Here is a 16,916-nt window from a genome sequence, read left to right as displayed (position 1 = left end):
CATGTCACAAGGCCAGGAGTGTGATGGAATGGTTCGAGGAACACTGGCGAGTTCCAGTTGAAGTGCTGACCCCCCCCCCCCCCCCCCCCAGCTCGCCAGATCTGAGCCCGACCGAATACATTTGGGATGTGATTGAACGGGGTGTCAGAGATCACCCTCCCCCCCCCCCCCCCCCCTCCGCGGAATTTACGGATATTAGGTGACCTGTGTCTGCAGATGTGGTGCGAATTCCCACCAGTGACTATTAGGTAGGTGATCATAATGTTCTGGCTGATCAGTATGTATCCCACTTTAATCACAGGCAAGAAAAGGTACGAATTTAAGCTGATATTTTACGCCTTGCGGAGAAAGCGAGGTAGAGTGTAGTGGAAATCGGATTAATAGTCAGAGCCAACATAGATCGAAAGTCTGTGTGAGGCAGTTTGAGGAGATTATCATTTAATTATGGCACTAAATTGCTAATTAAAAATAATATCTTCAGTGGATTGGAATCCTAAGATCCATAAATCTGTTGGTGTTTTCCAAGAAGAGTGTCTTATGTTCTGAAACCGAGTTTAACTCTTTCATTTGGTTTCGTCTTCATAATAACACAAACATTAACCACTGTGCGAGGTGTCGTACTGAGTAACGCACAATATTGACATTAAGAGGAAGTGGTATTTAAACTCCAATCTAGCCACGCGGGCTTAAGTTTTTCATGGCGATTTTCTCTACTTATGCTTGGGTTATCTCCTATCCTCTCCTTTCGTGCTGTTACGATTTTTACGATGACAGGCGCGGCCCATATTCTTCCCCATTCTTATGCAAGCCAGTCCGAGGTGATGTTCAGGCTCTAATGAGACTGATGAAGGTGGAGGGACTAAAACTGCCGAAATGAAGTCTAGACTGGCTACGACGGAAACATACTATTCCATAGTGTTCAGCTAGAGTACTCATTGTGTTAATGGCATCAGCCTCGTGTACGCTTCTCTGATGTCGTTCACACTCTTGGACGAAAGTGGATTGTAAAGGGTGAGTAAAAAAGGACATTACGACTTTGGAGTGATATAAAAATTTATTGAAATAACTTACAGAATTGGTAGATGTGTCAATTTGTAGCAAACAACCCCAAGTTTCATTGACGTAGCGCGTCAGTACCCCATTCCGCCACCAGGAGCATGTGTTGAGTGAGAATACCACAGCACGAAGAATAAAATGCAGTATTGGGTTGTCGCTGGTACTGTGTATCTGGATCTGCCTGAAAACTTATTAGTTTCTCAGATCGATGAAGATGACCGAGATGCGAAGTTTACAACCAGCAAGACGGTTCACCACCTCCTTTCCTCACGGAAGTTTGAGGTTTCCTCGATAGTCGCTTCCCAGGTCGGTGAGCTGACCGTGTAAGGATCAACCGTACGGTGACTTCGCTCCCTAGACATGACGCCACCGGGTTTATTTCTCTCGGGTTTCATTAAAGACCGTGTGTATGTTCCTCCCCTGCCAAACAATTCAGCCGACCTAAAAAATGGAATCTACGCTGCCGTTGCACAAGTCATGGCCGATTTGCTGCAACTAATGTCGGAGGAAATTGATTACCGGTGGGCTGTTTGCCTCACTACAAATGCTAGTCACGTGACACTTGACACTTTTGTGTGAAACTTGAGGCTTTTCTCTATAAAATGACACATCAACCGATTTTGTAAGTCATCTCAATAAATTTATGTATCTTTCGAAAGTTGTAAAATCCGGTTTGACCTACCCTCTATAGTTCATCGAGTATGGCGCTCAAGACAAACTTCGGCTGCAGTGTTATATGCTAGTCTGATATGCTGGCCAGGAAAGTATAAAACTCATACAACAGTGCCGATGTCACCTGACAGACTGCCACATACCTAATTCGCTCGTTGTCAGTGGACTGTTAAACAGCTAGGCTGACCACTGGGTTTTCAGGACTGGGTTATCTAAATGGCCACTCTGGCTGCTCTCAATGCATTTTTTTTTTAGATGCTGTCCTCATACTCTAGATAAACATTGCACAGAACGTAAGTGCAGAGCCGGGGCAGTCAGCACGTGTAATTGCACCAGATCAGAGGAACTCGATCGGCTGTAAAGAGTGTGGGCGATAAGTTGGCGCCAGGGAGAATTATCGCTCTGGCGGTTTCCACTGGGCTAGCCTCGTTCCGGTTCAGCAGCCCGAAAAGAGCGCCACTCGTTCAAAACGTGAGGCCCACAGGAGAATATTAGTATTTCTGTTATTTCTGGTATATTGAAACATGGTCAGGGAATGTGACTGGGAGAGCCTGGGGGGAACGTTTAATTTTGTTTGCCGTTTGTAGCACCCATTAGATTTGACAGTCTGCCAGAACGTGATTATCTGGCCTCATAAGTTTCTTAAACTCTGTTAATTAGATTCGACGCTGCTTATATTTTGATATGGTTCAAATTCAGGCTCTGGAGGCCACTGTGTTGCAATGGAAAACCGCGAGTGCTTACATTCGTTAACTGATATTACCTAACGGCCTTTTTAGGAGATTTGCAACAGCAATAACGTATTTTTTCAAATGCAGAGGTGCAGTAATAATTTTTTATTACAACTGGTTTCGGTATTGTATCATCTTCTCGGTATCTGTCTCAACCGACTGACTTGCAATTTTATTGTAACAAGTTTTGTTCTGTGATTATGTATGTGAAATATTGTGAAATTCAATATATGAAATAGCACGAGTTGTGTCTCTGCTTCGTCCATGTGTTGTGTCAATTACTTTTGATTCTGACACATTTATTATATATACATATACATGATTCCCGAAGATATGCAGATATTTTAACGTGTTATTCCACAAGTAAAACTAGTGTGGTTACCGAGTTACGGCTAATAAAAGATTTTGCCTGAAATTTAGCAACTTCGCTAATATGAAGCCATCGCAACACTGAACGAGGTAAAAGTAAAGTACGATTTCCATTTATTTTGTTGTTATTGATCTGGTGAATCTAATAAAACGTGTCCCATACGTGTATCTGCAGTAGTTTTCCAGAACATCCAAAGAAGCAAAGGCGTAATTTCGTAAATTTTTTAATTTATTAATTACGTGGCCCAATTTGTTTTTTAAATTCCAGACAGTTGCACAAAATTTTCAACAGACGTTGTAGAGAATTTAATTTTCGAAAAATGATGGTAATAACGTTAACTGAAACTGTATGAATGCGTCAGATAATCTGCTTTTATTCATACCGTAGCACACGTGAAAGTGTGCTACTTTAACGGAAATACACTGTTGTTATTATGTTCTTTCACTGAACAATACAGAAAACTAACTCTTTTCAGGGTTAGGGAACGACCGAAACAACACACCTTTCTACATTATGAATGGAAAGTAAACAAATTTACTTGTATAATAATCGTTGCTTCTCTGGATGTTCTGGAAAACGACTGCAGATACACGTCTGAGACATGTTTTATTAGATTCATCAGACCAAAAACAACAAAATAAATGGAAACCGTGCTTTAATTTAACCTCGTATAGTTTTGCGATGGCTTCATATTAGCGAAGTTGCTAAGTTTCAGACAAAATCTTTTATTAGCCGTAACTAAACATTTGCGGACCTGTGTTTTTGTATGATCTTTTTCTTTAGTTTTACTTGTAGAATAACGCATTAAAATATTTGCATATCTTCGTGAATCACCCTGTATACCTGATGACGATCAAGGGTTATCTGCTGTTCTAAAGGAACCTCTTCTGTGTTGTATCACTTGTCTTTCTGTAGCCAGCATCTGCGGCCGAGCGTCTCTAGGCGTTTAAGCGCTCCAGTCCCGAACCGCGCTGCTGCTACGGTCGCAGGTTCGAATCTTGCCTCGGTCATGGATGTGTGTGATGTTCTTAGGTTTGAATTTTTGCCTTTCTGTATGCGTATTTGTGGAGATTGTATTTGTACGAGTATTACATGATTTTCCATGCCTAAATGATATAACACTTAAGTGATAATAATATTTTTGTAAACATCGCTTCAAATATAGCCTATACGCAAATGGTATATTTTCGTATATTTCTGTACGTGTTTCTGCTTTGTTTTGGATGATACAGGTGCCGAGAAGATAGTGCAATACCGAATCGGTTGCAGTAAAAGATTGTCAGTGTAGTTTTGACGCAAGCATTTAATGGAAATCTATTTTTCTAATTTGCAAAGAGGCGCTCTCCAGCGTGCGATAGCCATTCGTTCTAGCCTGCTCCCCAGTAAAACGATTTCATGAATATAATAGATCATATTATGGTCACAGTACACACCTCCCGTTTATTTGTATCGACCTCATATAAAATTCTGATTAACTGAGAATTATTGCCAAAATCAGGCTTTAGTTTTGTGTAACCCATTGGAAAGTGGCTGGTGACAGTGGTTGTGGATTCCGTCGCTTGATGAAGTAAGAGTATCAGCCACTTGTTAAAACTTCATTTACAATGAAACACTTCGGTGTTTCAATTCTTTATTTCTAAAACGACAGAGTCCGTAATTAATTGCTTTACAGTTGTTAAAGTTATTTTAAATACGCCCTCGCAGCTAATTCTTTGTTATTTTACCATACGCGTATTATTGCAGTCTGGTTTTCGCGTACATCCGGAACTGTCCTCTGGGTGCACATTTTTCAAGTATTCTTGCGTTTGGAACAGATGTTTTGGGTTCATTTCACTTTGTCTTGCAGCACAACAAACTTCTTGACGTAAAGCACGACAAAAATGTCCACAGAATACTTGTACACATTTGCATTTCCTGTGGGGTTACAGTGTCGTCTGCCGGCCGTTGTGGCCGAGCGGTTCTAGGCGCTTCAGTCTGCAGCCGCGCGACCGCTACGGTCGCAGGTTCGAATCCTGTCTCGGGCATGGATATGTGTGATGTCCTTACGTTAGTTAGGTTTAAGTAGTTCTAAGTTCTAGGGGACTGATGACCTCAGATGTTAAGTCCCACAGCCATTTGAACCATTTTACAGTGTCGTTTAAGTGACAACACGTTCACCATCAACTGCACTATTTACTGTAACTTCAACAGTAGCAGTTTTAACTGTTAAGTCATTTTTAGGTGGTTGAGGTGCTGTAAACACGACAGTTGTTAATAATACTAAAATAAATGATACGGATGTTAGCCTATATCGCTCGTATCAGATTTCATCACATATTCCATCAATAAGTAATGAAAATAAATCGCTTGAAACTAGATTCGTGGTTTCCGCACGTGCAAGTAACGTATACCCTTATATTCAAATAGAAGAAAGAAATATTCTGTGTTCGTCACTGATATGTAGCATCCACGAATCCAATTTTCACGAGATCTATAGTGCCGACAAAAAAGTTGAAGCACCCAGAAGACATGGCCGGGTGTCAATGTAACTTCGTTCACGTACACACCATCAGTGAGTGTGTAAATTGTTAGGGTTGCAATTTTTTGTGACTAGTGGAACGGCCACCAGAGCTCATTAGTGTTGTTCGTGGTTAGTGTTTTTGTCAGGCCTGATAGGCTATATAAGGGGCGTAAACAGCGTCATATGTTATGACCACTCAAGATGGTACATCGTCCACCAGATCCATAAAAGCAGGAGTACCTCAGGGTAGTGTGCTGGGACCACTGTTGTACATCTTGTATACATCCGACCTACCATCGACGGCCAGAAAACACCTATCTGTATATGCCGATGATACCGTCATCTACTCCAGAAGTATGAATGCTGCACACCTCCGGGCAAGACTGGAACAAGCATGTAATAAGCTGAGTGAATGGGCGACGAAATGGCGATTGTCTTTCAACGCCACGAAGACGCAGGCAATAGCTATTTGTAGAAGACCACTCCCGCGTGACACCCAGCCCATTGAGATAAGGGGCACCCCAATCCCGTGGTCAAAAACATTAAAATACTTGGGTGTGACCCTTGATATGAGATTGACATGGCAACCTTATATAAAAAACATTCGAGAGAAAGCCAGGAGAAGAATAGTACAGCTTTACCCACTCTTAAACCCATCGTCAACACTGCCATCAAAACTGGGGGTGATGTTGTACCTTACATTGGTGTGACCAATCTTGGACTACGCCGCTGTTGTGTGGGACAATGCTGCTCCAACCCACATACAACGGCTACAAAGAATTCAGAACCGTGCTCTGAAAGGGGCACTCCACCTGCCATACCGGTTCCCAACGAACTCGCAGGGGTAACCTATTTGAGGGACCGATTCTGAACCACTGCCAAAACCTTCTACGAAAACACACAACAGTCAGATAACGAGCTTGTACGAGAACTTGGACACAGGGTGCACTACCTGGCCTCCACCAGATGAACCGACGATCTACGCGAATAACAAGACTACACCTCTTGTGTACAAATTTGTATATAATTTTAATTTTAATTTTATTTTGTTTTTAATTTTATTTTAAATCTTATTTTATTGTATTTATTATTTATTTATTCATTTATTTTATTATTTTTTTAAGAAAATGGTGAATGAATGAGTTTGAGAATGTGTTAACTGTAATATGTATGAGTGTGAATGTGTGAGCGAAAGGGAGAAAAAAAATTAAAAAATTATCATCATCTAAACTATGTCTTTTTAAATAATTTAAAAGCAGAAAAAAACAAGACAATCAAAAAACTATTGTTTTACTGTCAATTTTTATTATTGAAGGCTAGCCGCATGGCTTGAACTACTGTTTTCAGACTGGGCAATCCTAGATGCCCCAACATTTTCTGCAGAGGCGTCATATGAAAAGTGTCACTGTGAAGGACACGGAGGTGCAGCATACTTGGGTGAGACAGCGTTTTTAACTCCTGACAGAGTTAGAAAGGTGGCTTTCTAATTGTGGATTGCTAATTGGCAGCCTGGTCGCATCGTGCGGTATCCAGATTTGTGGGGTATTGGAATGTGACAGCGTCCCGCAGAGAAACGTGTGGGCAGGCATACTTGTCATCAAGTTTCCGCTGGACGATGTCTAAGCATCACGAGGGAGGATCGCCCCTATTGTCCACCAAGCACATCGTAACCCCTTTACGTCTGCCTCTGCCTTCCGAGAACAAGTACACTTCTGTTAACACCCCTTGGAGACGTGAATCGGCGGTTTGTAGCGTTTAAATTCATGGAGAATTACTAATTAAAATGGCTTACGACACAGCCGGTTGATTTGGTGTGGTGCCGTTACCGGGAAGCGTGGACTGACGATGTTTTTTGCTCGCGTATCATGTCGTTTCTGGAAACCCAGAATCTACTCTGTAGGAATCAACTTGGATTCCGGACACAGCGCTCGTGTGAGACCCAACTCGCTTTATTTGTTCGTGAGACCCAGAAAACATTAGATACAGGCTCCCAGGTAGATGCCATTTTCCTTGGCTTCCGGAAGGCGTTCGATACAGTTCCACATTGTCGACTGATAAAGAAAGTAAGAGCCTACGGAATATCAGACCAGCTGTGTGGCTGGATTGAAGAATTTTTATCAAACAGAACACAGCATGCTGTTCTCAGTGGAGAGACGTCTACAGACGTTAAAGTAACCTCTGGCGTGCCACAGGGGAGTGTTATGGGACCATTGCTTTTCAGAAAAGTGGTTCAAATGGCTCTGAGCACTATGGGACTCAACAGCTGTGGTCATCAGTCCCCTAGAACTTAGAACTACTGAAACCTAACTAACCTAAGGACATCACACACATACATGCCCGAGGCAGGATTCGAACCTGCGACCGTAGCAGTCGCACGGTTCCGGACTGCGCGCCTAGAACCGCGAAACCATTGCTTTTAACATTATATATAAATGACCTAGTGGAGAGTGTCGGAAGTTCCATGCGGCTTTTCGCGAATGATGCTGTAGTATACAGAGAAGTTGCAGCATTAGAAAATTGAAGCGAAATGCAGGAAGAACTGCAGCGGATAGGCACTTGGTGCAGGGAGTGGCAACTGACCCTTAACATAGACGAATGTAATGTATTGCGAATACATAGAAAGAAGGATCCTTTATTGTATGATTATATGATAGCAGAACAAACACTGGTAGCAGTTACTTCTGTAAAATATCTGGGAGTATCCGTACGGAACGATTTGAAGTGGAATGATCATATAAAATTAATTGTTGGTAAGGCGGGTACCAGGTTGAGATTCATTAGGAGAGTCTTTAGAAAATGTAGTCGATCAACAAAGGAGGTGGCTTACAGAACACTCGTTCGACGTATACTTGATTGTTGCTCATCAGTGTGGGATCCGTACCAGGTCGGGTTGACGCAGGAGATAGAGAAGATCCAAAGAAGAACGGCGCGTTTCGTCACAGGGTTATTTGGTAAGCGTGATAGCGTTACGGAGGTGTTTAGCAAACTCAAGTGGCAGACTCTGTAAGAGAGGCGCTCTGCATCGCGGTGTAGCCTGCTGTCCAGGTTTCGAGAGGGTGCGTTTCTGGATGAGGTATCGAATATACCGCTTCCCACTACTTATACCTCCCGAGGAGATCACGTATGTAAAATTAGAGAGATTCGAGCGCGCACGGAGGCTTTGCGGCCGTCGTTCTTCCCGCCAAGCATACGCGACTGGAACAGGAAAGGGAGGTAATGACAGTGGCACGTAAAGTGCCCTCCGCCACACACCGTTTGGTAGCTTGCGTAGTATAAATGTAGATGCAGATGAAATGGCGTCGCATTGCGTTCAGCGACGAATCGCGCCTCTGCACTACCCCGGATGACCGTCGTCGGCACATTCTCCCACTGTTTTGGAGAGGCGTAAACGATCAAATCGCTTTTGTCTAGCCACCGATTTGCCAAGCAAGTCTGTACGCTTTAAAAGAACGTTTGTGAGTTTAGCCTCGCTTTGTGTATTCTGAGAGTAGTGAGAACGACGACAAATGCGGAAAAAGCAGTCGTGGCAATTTCTTTGGCAAAGAAACGTTTAAAGAAGAACAAGAAGAAGAAAACAAGACTCAGGTCCAGGGAATGACTCAAAATGAGAGATTTACCCATGAAAACATGCTAAAGGAAATTTTACACCTGAAGACTACATCAACTTGCTTCGAACGGACAATGAAACTATTTAAAACTAAAAGATCAAACTTGTCTGTCAAGTCCGGTCTTATCTAGCCACGGATGTGTCGAATAAAACTGTACACTTACTAAGAAAGCTTGTCAATTTAACCTCACTTTTGAGACAGACACTTTTCGTGTGTGCTGTATTTTGGTAGTAGTGGCTGCAAACTCTGGTCAAACATTTCAAAAATGGCCTCTGGCACTGTGTTTAAAGAAGAAGAAAACAAGACGTTGGACCAGGGAATGGTTTAAAATGAAAAACATACAACTGCAAACTTCTGAATGGAAATGTTTCATTCATAACCTGATGATTACATCTAGTTCCTGCGGCTGAACACTGAAACGTTAAATAACTTGTTCAGCAGTACTCCATCCTCATACTGAAAAAGAAGACACGAGTATGCCAGAATTGATTCTTTTCTACTTCGTTCTCTTACGACAGTTTATTAAAATATTGCCACGTGGGAGCGTATAGCCCTCATCGTCCGTGGAACAACCGGAAATTTTTTATTTGTTTTACACTGAACAGCCAAAGAAACTGGTATACCTGCGTAATATCGTGTAACACCCCCACGAGCACGCGGAAGTGCCGCAACACTGCGTGTCATGGATTCAATTGATGTCTGAAGTAGTGTTGGAGGGAAGTGACACCATGAACCCTGCAGGGCTGTCCATAAATCCGTAAGAGTACGAGGAGGTGGAGATATCTTGTGAGCAGCACTTTACAAGGTATCCAAGATATGCTCAATAATGTTCATGTCTGGGGAATTTGATGGCCATCGGAAGTGTTTAAACTCAAAAAAGTATTCCTGGAGCCACTCTGTACCAATTCTGGACGTATAAGGTGTCGCATTGTCCTGCTGGAATGGACGAAGTTCGTCGGAATGCACAACGGACTTCAATGGATGCAGATTTTCCGGCAGGATGGCTACGTACGTTTCACCTGTCAGAGTCGTATCTAGACGTATCAGGGGTCCCACATTACTCAAACTGCACACGACTTACACCATTACAGAGCCTCCACCAGCTTGAACAGCCCCTACCGACACGCGGGGAATCGAATCCGGGATCCCGTGCTTGGGAAGCGAGAACGCTACCGCGAGACCACTGGCTGCGGACGCAAGAAGCGTTAGTGTTTCAAAATTCCCGTACCTCTGAAAATAATTATGTGAAACTGTAACGAATCAATTAGTGCTTCAAATAGCACTTATTTTACTGGATTACTTATTTCGAGCCATTTCTAGTTCATCGTCAAATAAGACACGCTGAAGGCTTACATCCGTATAATCAGAGTAGCATGCTGAACAGTCGATAGTGTTTCATGCGCTTCTGACAAACACAACAGATGACAACAATGGTAAAATTAATTAAAGAGGACTTGAGCTTATATGACTCATGTCAAGCATTCGTCCCATACACCACCGGTATGTCAGAGTTGGAAATATACTACCTCAAAAAAAAAAAAAAAAAAAAAAAAAAAAAAAAGTGAAGCATCTAGAAAGAGAGCAAAAACGGAATGAAAGTTCTCGAGTTAAGAAGGCATATTAATATTTTTCAGTAATCACAAAATCTAGTCAAACTTACATAAGAACTTATGAGACCACTTAAAAGTATGACGTTGCACTGATTGGCTGCACTGATTCGGTGAGGAAGGGTACCATAACGCCATTTTATCCTATCCAAAGACAGGCTGAACCACAACTGTTGTTGCCGATCCTTGATATCCTAGATCTTGGCACTGGGGTGGAGTTGACGTTCGAGCTGGTCAGATTTGCGGATCTTGCTGGCCACAAGAGTACTCCAACATCAAGGAGACAGTTAACAGAAACATGTGCCACATGTGGGCGGCCATTCTCCTGTTGGAAAACGACACCACGATACTATCATATGAGGCGTTGGACATGAGGACATAGGATGCACGTAACGTACCGCTGTGCCGCCAGAGTTCTGTCAGTCACTAATAGCCTTCCCCACACCATGACGCCACGAGTAAAGCGCCCCCCCCCCCCCCTCCCAAACGATCAAATATTTCGTGAAACTTAACGTTTGATCGTGTACGGTAAGTCAAGGCCATTGAACAATGTCATCGACCCAAGACTAGCGCTAGAGTTTTACTCTTCACGGGTATAGCTGTGAATCTGTGTCCATATTGCATTCCCTGCTTTTAGAAACCAGGCATGCTGGTATGATCACACTTTGCTGACTGCTGTCAGTCACCTTCAACGTATTTTTTGCATTGTAGAACGATCGCACAGGTTTCCAACTTTGTTTTCAGAGACACTTATATCAGAAGAGTCAGTGTGCCAAACGAAGAACTCGCGGGCCATCCAAAAATATGTCATCAGCCGGTTCTCACTTGAGAAGCATTGGTCGTAATTTTGATATGTGTGGCTACTCAAATCACTGAAGACATTGTGACAGCGTCAGAATGAAGGTCGCAGCACGAAGCAATATCTTAATAAACCTCAAAGGGACTAGTTGGGTAGCAAGCCTACATGTGCTTCGGATGTTGGCTCTAGCTTAGTGCTGCGCGTCAGGAGAATATGCTTACCCCAGTCGAGAAGATCCACGTTCTGGCCGGAATAGCTCTACCCGATTATAAGGCGGGTAGTAACAGCGAAATCCGAAAGGAGCAAAGTGAGCACTGATGACAGACACCCACTTCACGGCCATGGGCCTGCTGCGCGAAATTTTTGCAGCAGGAAAAGCTTCATCTCATCAGAGGTGGAAGAGAGTTTCAACGCTGACAGCAAGGAGCCAAATGTGAATGGATACTAGCAAAACAGGAGCCAACCCTAGGAACCAGCCTGCCATTTCCAACGTGAGATCACTAGATTTTCTTCGCGTAGGCATTGACCGAAGTAAGACTGTCACGTGAAAATGGAGACTGCGATAACCAAGATGTCTTGTGAGTGTGTGTTCTTGTGCAGACGATGAGCCATTTCCATCACTGCCTCTTTCACACCATCTCGTCAGGCGTCGCGACGCGAGAGGATCTGGCATCAGGAAGCCCGAAATCAGTGCACCCTCCTCAGGCATTGCACTTCATTTAAATGGTTGTCATCGACACGCAAAGAAAAAGATCGCTGTACGGTAATGACGAACTTGTGGCTACTTGCACCAACAACACACCAGCCGCCCTGCCTGCCCGATATCAAAAGGCAACACTCGTTCGCCGTAGCGGTCACGTGGTCGCGGTTTCCTCGACTCCGCCGGCGCTGAGTTGGGTAACGGAAGAGTCCTTGGCCAGAGGGGGCAGGCCGGACCTTATCTCGCCAGCACCGGCAGCCGGCGCGGCGCGTGCCTCGGTGGTCGTGACGTCATCTGTCAGATTACTGCGCGCATGCGTACTGGCGTCGGTCCGCCCTCCCACCCCTCCCAGAACTCAGTGTGGGAAGCAGTGGAGCCAATGCCGGCGCTGTGATTGGCCCGCGGCAAGGCTGCGGAACGGCGCCCGGTATTTCTGATCGCACGCGGTCGAATCGGAGGCACAACTTCTAGTCCAGCTATACAGTTATAGCGGAGGAAGTGTGGGTTGTCTGGGTGTTGTCTATGTCAAAGTTCCAGCTTCACGCAGGGTGAGTCTTATATTTGGCGTGGCTTACTTTTTTCAGCAGGCAGAAATAGTTCTTAAGCTGTAATCAACAGGTAAATATTAGAGCTATGAAAGCATGATAACTCATAACTTGGGAAGAAAAATTGGAGTGAATATTTTCATGGAAAAAACTCACAAACATACTTAATAAACAGAATAAATGTACGTCATGAATACCACTCTACTGATACAGATAACAACCTCGATATCATTATTCCAGGAATTGGAAAAGAAAGTCCTCTTGTTTCATCGAGCGAACCTCATAGTTACCAGACTCAAATTACTTTGCCTTGTCCAACTCCTTCATCCATAAAATCATCCGTAATGTAAACTCTAGTACTGTACTGTAACGTGTACTGTGCGGACACTCATTTTTTGTGGTGGTGGTGGTGGTGGTGGTGGTGGTGATGGGATGAGGGTAGTTGGAGGAATAAGGGGCACAGGAAGTTCGTATTAATGTTTTGTGTCAGAACTACAAGAAGCTCCCGATTACGAGGCTGCGAATTATCCAAGCATATTTCGGCAGTTTTTGAGAAAAAAAAAAACGAAGCCTGAAGTATTGTGCTTTAATGAGAACGAATATAATATTTTACATGCGGCCCGTCGTTTACTGCCGGAAGATGGAGCGAACTCCAATCCCACAGTTGGACATCTCTTGAAAAATTTTTTCAGTTGTTTTCTTATCTTGACGAAAACGAGGGATGCTACTCTTGGAACATGTGCACGGGTGATTTCCTATCTGTATGATTGTCGAGTCCTTTCCCAAGGATCTATAGGTCGGCGATTTGTTGCTACGGTATTAAAGCATACTGCTGAATATTGCCTACCCATTGTTGGTAGTACTTTCCGGACCGTTGACAGATCTCAGGAATACAACGGCTTCTAAAGTGGATCGGTGACAATGAATATTTACCTTTCTTGTTTCCGAAGTGTTGTTCTATCTAAAAGAATTGGTAAGTTATAGGTAAGTTGGAGAAGAGCGATTATGCAATAGAACTTTATCATTATTATGCGGTAGGCATACAAACGGTAACTGCTTTAGAGGAAATAAGGGAAATCAGTATTTTTAATTGTTCGTGTTTTTCGGTTATCCGTTCAGTGTCGGGTCCGCATTAACCCACGAGTCGTGACAAAAATATAAGTAACTGCTATTTTCTCTTTCTGTGTGTGATACATGTCGCTGACGTTGATGCCAAGAGGAAACAAATATTTGTTAATAGTATTCACTGAGCACTTTTATGTGCTTCATATTATGACGCATAATGTATTATTATGATCGTTCTCTGTTCGTGAAACATGTCAAACTCAATGTAACTGAATTGATGAAATTGTTGAGATTTATGTCTGACTATTGTAACTCGTAGGACTGGGCTTTTCTTTATTCATCGCGGTCGCGTTTCGTTGCCCAAGGTCTCGCTAACGTCAGCGACCAGTATTTTGAAAGGTTAACGTCCTTACCCTTCATATTCCGTTCACAAATGGCGCTTCTCAGAGACAGCGTTTCTTATGTTTATGTTTAGTTCATATTACGATATGAGGTTTGGCGTAATAGTGGGATACACGCACTATTCATTTTTTGTGCGTTTCTTCCACCCTGTTAAGGTTGTCGGCATCTTCATGAACTTCAGTAATCACGTTGAATAAATGTGTGTCATCTTAGTATTGCCAACGATCTGCGAACCATTTCGGTTGCTGACATGATCATGAAATTTCGCCAAGTGGCAGAATTTTTCGTCTCACCCTGTCTGCTGTACCTTTCGTTTTCCGTTTCTAACTAAACTTTTTATATTTATCAGCCTGTCGATTGTTTTGGTGCCACCCTCCTCTTCTTGTCTTATATCGTTTCTTTTTTTTTCTCTGTACTTACCACTCGCGAGATTTTTCGACAATCTCCATTCCTTATGTTACCTTTGCTCATATGTAAAATTTTCACCTCCGACGTTACTACCACTATTCATGATGCCGTGACTCTTCTAGTAAGCATTTCTCATTAATTTCTTTTCTCGCCTATTCTTTCCAGAACCTCTTTCCTTCACTCTTAATCTGACAATTAGTTTTTTTAAGATTTGTCTACTGCAACACATTTCTAATCGTTATAATTTTTACTTCTCCGGTTCTCGGACAGTTATTCACGTCACATAATACTGCGCTTTACATGCACGCTTTCGCAAACTTCTTTCTCCGATCTATTTTTGTGTAACCTAATCATATTTTCCTGCTTCAGCCATACTATATATATTTTTTTCTTAGCTAGGGAAGTTCTTCAACTTCTACTTTGTTTCTCCTAATTGTAATATCAAGCATCTCACTTTCTACCAGTCTTCATCACCTTCACCTTGACTTTGTTTATCGTTATTCCTCATTTTTCCTATGCTCTCCATCCTGTTCAGTAGAGCTTCCAAGATTTCCTTGACTGTTAAGTGTACATTACTACCTATTCACCTTCAATTTTTATTCCTGTAAATAACTTTTTCGTCGGTTTTCCATTATCCACATGTTTACAAAAGCCATAGTTGTCCTTGCATATACGTTTCTGTATAGGATGCAATACCATGGTAAATGTTGCAGATGTTTCTCTTCGACCGAGCTCAGACGAAATGGCAATCTACTCGTTTTTGGCTTTCATCGTGAAGAACTAAGAGAGTGAGATAAATAATTCTGGTTTTAAGCAACTTTGATCGGAATGGCTTTCAAATACCCGGTAAGAAGAGTTTGTGTGCTCTGAGACCTTACCTGAAGTATTGCATCTGTCAGTGTAGATGCTCGGCCTCATAGATGAGTTGAAAACAGGATATTAAAGTATTCATCAAGTCTCTTGCTCTTGTTTCCCTGGATGTATAAGAGGTTGTTTAATTGTGAGGCAGTGCGCATCTGTGTACTGTATAAACAAAACATACATACAGACTCCTGTTCGTCAATTCAGTCTTTGTCGGCACTAAAATCATCAGCTCAAGTATATAAGTTAACGGCTGCGGAAGATGTCACTAATGATCATACATATCTATAAAACATTGGGCAGTCTACATTGAACGAGCCGAAATGAAAAACTGGGAAAAATGCTGTGGATCATTTTACTTTGTGAGTCATGTGAAGGTGTTAGGCTGATGGCCTGCAGAAAGGCGAAGCACCATTCCGTATGTTTGTAAAAACTACAAGATCAGTAAATATATATTTTTCTCATATGAACTGCACACTACAGATTGAAAACAAGAAAATATCCTAATGATACAATCTTTCTCTCACTTCACCACCAACACCCCAAACTTCCTCCAATTAGTAACCAACGTTATCTCTGTAAAAAACCAGATAATAATTAGAGAGGAAACTACCCTTTCATTCCGTCGCCGACACGAAAACCTAACAATTGACGACGAGCCAACTATCCTAGTAACGTAACTGACACCCTAATAGACTTTGACCTTAGACTCACTTGAAAACTGACTTGAAATCCCCACCTTGTAACTTTCCAAAGTAAGCCTGCAATGAAACTACTTAAACTAGTAACAGGCCAAACACGTGGACTACATCTCACAAGCAACATCAATAATACAAGGACCTTCATCCGCCCTTAGCCACATCTATGCAAGCGTGTCATGGACCTTCACTTCTCTCAGGTTCCAACACTCCCTCAAAATCCGAAGCCGCGTCCGGCCATCTTGATTTAGCTTTTTCGCGATTTTCCAAAAACGCTTCAGACAAATGCCGGGATGGTTCCATGAAAGGGCACGGCCGACTTCCTTCTCCATCCTTCCGTAATCCGATGGGACCTCGCCGTTTGGTCCTCTCCCCCAATTCAAGCAACCAATCAAGATCCTTGAACGACGTACACTCTCTTTGCTTACCGCATTCTACAATCTCTCCTGTACTAGTCCATAAAGTTCTGACGCCTCCTGCAACTCCTTGGCCAATTTTTCCAGTCCTCCTCCTAAAAACATGAATCACAACACCCCATTGAACCGCCCCCCCTCCCCGCCCATACTTGATAACTCCAGCCATTTGACGTGCATGTTATCACAACATCCGATTTTCCTTTAATTTTCAACCTCTCCGCATCTGTTCCCAAGGCTGTTGTAACTGCCCTCTTCTGACAAAACATGAAGTAATTCCTGAAATCTCCCAATCCGACCAACTCAAAAGAAGGTTCTGTTGTACCATCTTCCTAGCTGATTCCTATATGCCAACTGTGTGTTCCTTGTCCCATATCCACCCCACATCCTTTCTCATTTATCATTGTTCCAATAATTGCCCATCCAAATTCCACACCTAAAATCACCAACATCCCCCGCCTCCGAAAGCACTATATCATGT

At 42.8% G+C, this 16,916-nt stretch overlaps 1 protein-coding gene across 5 annotated transcripts in view; it reads left to right on the top strand.

The window, feature by feature from the left end:
* LOC126278330 (proton-coupled amino acid transporter-like protein pathetic) overlaps positions 1-16,916 on the top strand; it is a 238,088-nt gene that overhangs the window by 87,663 nt on the left and 133,509 nt on the right. The window contains exon 1 of one of the 5 annotated variants that reach the window (XM_049978353.1): positions 12,401-12,591. The exons of 3 other annotated variants lie outside the window; for them this stretch is intronic. The gene's annotated coding sequence lies outside the window, so the exon portion shown is untranslated. Of the gene's footprint in view, positions 1-12,400; positions 12,592-16,916 lie in introns of those variants that run through there. One more of the 5 variants, XM_049978356.1, reaches the window with a different exon arrangement.

The sequence above is a fragment of the Schistocerca gregaria genome, chromosome 6 (assembly GCF_023897955.1).
Source record: "Schistocerca gregaria isolate iqSchGreg1 chromosome 6, iqSchGreg1.2, whole genome shotgun sequence".
NCBI lineage: Eukaryota > Metazoa > Arthropoda > Insecta > Orthoptera > Acrididae > Schistocerca > Schistocerca gregaria.
Note: the sequence above shows the minus strand (reverse complement) of the source record. Positions and strands in the feature narration are given on the sequence as shown.